This window comes from Pteropus vampyrus, unplaced genomic scaffold, assembly GCF_000151845.1.
Source record: "Pteropus vampyrus isolate Shadow unplaced genomic scaffold, Pvam_2.0 Scaffold108, whole genome shotgun sequence".
Classification (NCBI taxonomy): Eukaryota; Metazoa; Chordata; class Mammalia; order Chiroptera; family Pteropodidae; genus Pteropus; species Pteropus vampyrus.
Genome location: NW_011888889.1, coordinates 3,613,027 through 3,616,830, shown reverse-complemented (window position 1 = coordinate 3,616,830; position 3,804 = coordinate 3,613,027).

Here is a 3,804-nt window from a genome sequence, read left to right as displayed (position 1 = left end):
TCTTTGGTGCATTTCTAGTGAAAATTTCTGGGACAAATTTTCCAAATTTAAATTAGCCTGTTTCGAACATCATATAGAGAAAGGAAAATAAAAGTCTCTCTAACTTGTACCTAAAACTCAATTTGTTTTTCTGTGGTGAACTTCCCAAATGTCTGCCTCAAATGATTTCTGTAATTTAAAGCCTAAGAGGTAGTGAAAGATTTCAGGCCAGATATAATTGGTCACAAAAATGAACATAAAATAAATTTATAAAACTTTGTCATCTGTGAGGTTGAGCTAAAGGTCTTATATTTACATCAATTTATTATATTGCTATAACTGAGTCATTTTTGCAACTGATTTTTGAAGTTCCGAATTTTGTTTCTATCTGGCTATCCCTTCCATTATAGACAAAAGTACATTCAAAGTAGTCAAAACCTCTCTTGTCAAGGGAGGATGCAAGCAGAGAAGGTAGGACCTGCGTATGTGCCTTTATTAGGGTGCAGTGATTTGGGGTTTCTTGGCTAAAGCTGGATTGGTTAATTCAAATCCAAAAAGCATTGATTTGGAGAGTTTTATTAAGGGACACACAAGAGGAAGGTCCTGGGAGGCAGGTGAAACTGTCAATCACAAGGGCTATTGGAGAAGTCATACCAGGAATTTACATTAACTCGTGACTCTGCAGGCTCTTATTTAGGGCGTGCGCTTGCACGATGGGGCTGGTCAGGTTAAGGCCCTGATGGCCACTGGGCCAAACAAAATGGATGCCAGGGCCACAATACCATGGAGTAGCTTAAACTGTCAACAGTCAAGGTTTTTATTTTTTAATTTTTACATCTTTGTTTTTTAATATACATTGAGCAAAATAAACTTCATTATTTTGGTAGAGCCCTATGAATTTTGACTATATATAGCTGTGTGCGACACAGATATGAAAGAGCTTCACTGCCCCCAAAATTTCCCTCCTGCTGACCCTTTAAAGTCAGCTTCTCCTCCATCCCCAGCCCTTGACAGCCACTGATACGTTCTCCATCTTTGTAGTTTACTTTATCTAGAATACCATGTAAATGGAATTGTAAAGTATATAGCCTTTCACAATTGATACTTTCATTTAGCATATGCTGTTGAGATTCATCAATAGTCTTTTCCTTATTATTGCTGAATAATATTTCTTTTTATGGATGAGCCACCATTTATCCATTCTCAAATGAGAACATTTGGAGTTTCTCCCATTTTGAGTAATTATGAAAAAAGCTGCTAGAAATATCCATATACAGGTTCTTGTATGAACATAAACTTTAATTTTCCTTGGATAAATTTCTAAAAGAGGGATTGTTGGGTCACATGGTGAGTACATATTTAACTTTATAAGGAACTGCTAAACAGAAATTGTTTTCCAAATAGTCCCATTTTTCCTTCCATCAGCAATGCGTTAATGTTCCAGTTGCCCCTCAGTTCTTACCACAACTTGGTCTCATCAGGGGGTTTGTTGTTTTTGTTGCTCTTTGATTTCTTGGTTTTGCCATCTAATAGGTAATTATATTTCATTATGTTTTTTAATTTGTACTGCCCAGTGACTACTGATATAGAGCATCTTTGCATGTTCTTGTCTGCCAATTGTATACCCTCTCTGATGGAGTATCTCTTCAAATCTTTTGCCCTTATTTTTAACTTTGTTTCTTGGTTTCTTATTTTTGATATTTAAGAGTTCTTTTTATATTCTAGATATAAGTATTTTGCTAAATATGTGATTAGAAAATATCTTCTCTTGGTCTGTGGCTTATCTATTATCTTCTTGACAATGACTTGCATGTAAAAATTTTTAATTTCAATAGTCATTTTTAGTAATCATATTGGGTGGAGAATCCTATAAACATTAAATGGGTAAAGTTGGTTGATAGTGTTATTCGTGTCTTCTGTATCCTTACTGATTTTCTGTCTGCTTGTTCTATTGATTACCACAAAAGGGTGTTAAAATTATCAAGCATGACTTGTTTTTACTGCCTTCTGGCTTCCACGATTACCAAATTTAGAGACATTCAAGTCATTGTTTCTCTGTAATGTGTCATTTTTCTACTGATGCTTTAAGTTTTTTTCTTTCTCTTTATCTTTGGGTTTTAGCAGTTTTGCTGTGATGTGGCTGACCTCGAGTTGTTTTGAGTTTATCCTGTTTGGTATACACTGAGCTTCTTCAACCTACAAGTTGATGTCTTTCATCACATTTGGGAATTTTTAGCTATTATTTCTCCCAACATTTTACCTCACCAATTTCTCCTCTGTGATTCCAATGACACTAATTTAAGACATTCTTGTACTGTTTAGTATTTTTTTTTCTTTTGTACTTGTCCATTTGATTATTTTCATTGTTTATCTTTATTTGCTGAAAATTTCTATCTTATCACGTCTTTATCTTTATCTCATTGTAACATTATTCTACTCTAAAGTCATTGTCTGAAATCAGCATCTGGGTCATCTCAGGGTCAGAATATGTTTATTGTCTTTTCCCTTGAGAATTGGTCACATTTTTCTGGTTCTTATGTTGAGTAATTTTAGATTGTATTTTGAAAATTTTGGATAATTTGTTGTAAGACTCTAGGTCCTAATAAAAATCTTCTGCAGAATTCTGGTGTTTGTATTTTAGCAAGGAATCAAGACAATTTAGGTTCAGCCCACGAGTTCTATGTTGCCTTCTGTACAACGGTTACAATGTTCTTTTAGTTTTTAAAACCTTCCTATACAATTTTGGGCTTTCCTACTTATGTGCCACTAAGGTGGTCTGAAATTTTATTATGGTTTATGTTTCAATGTCTTTGCTATGTTGTTTTGGGTTCGTCCCATGTATATACAGTCTGAGACTTGTCCTGGTACCCAGAATCAGAGCATACCCTTCTTCGCCTCCAAGATTATGCCCACATTCCTGGATCTCAGGAGCCTTTTTCCCCAGGCCTCTGGCAAGAAAGATGAGGTGTCACTCAGAGTTTTAGCCACTCATGCTGCCAATGAACAGTTCAGTGTGACTATGACTACCCTAAGGCAAAGCGGCAACAGAAAAGATAAAGAAAAAATAACAGAAAGCCACACACACACACACACACACACACACTCTCTCTCTCTCTCTCTCTCTCTCTCTCTCTCTCTCTCTCTCTCTTTGGAACACAGGGACCTTCATTCCTGGTTTCTCTGGCCAGAAAGATGGGGTTCCTCTGAGTTTTAGCTGCCTTAACTGCCACTGTGCAGTTCTGTTACTGGGGCTACCTTTTGGCAGGCCATAGAGAAAAGAGAGAAAAAAATGGGCATTACATCCACACTCTTTACATGCAGTAGCCCTTTTCCTGGTCCTTTGGTCAGAAAAATAGATAAATAAATAACAGCCTCTTATGGAATTTTTGCTGTCAGTGCCTACTGTACAATTCTGCAACTTAGACTACCATCAGGTCAACACCAAGTGAGGAAAGAGGAAAAAAAGCAAACAAAACATCTTTATACAATTGTTTCTTCCAGTTTTGACTCTCCTTGATATGCCTGCTCTTATATACCTTTCAGAGTTCTCAGAAAGTATTTTTTATTTTGTCTCAAGTTTCTAGTTATCACCAGCTGGAGAGATAGTTGAAGTAGGCTTACTCTTTCCTAGCCCAGAGTTCCAATTTGCGGCAGTTTCCCATGCCCCATTCACCACAGGGCACTGAAGGCCAGATCTTTACCTGTGCATATAGTAAGTAGGTTGCACCATGGAAGAGGAAGCTCAAATTTAAGAGACTCTAGTCTTTTATAGGTTGCTGGTAGATCTGCTCATCTTTCCCTCCAGAAAGAGAAAGAGGGAGGGAG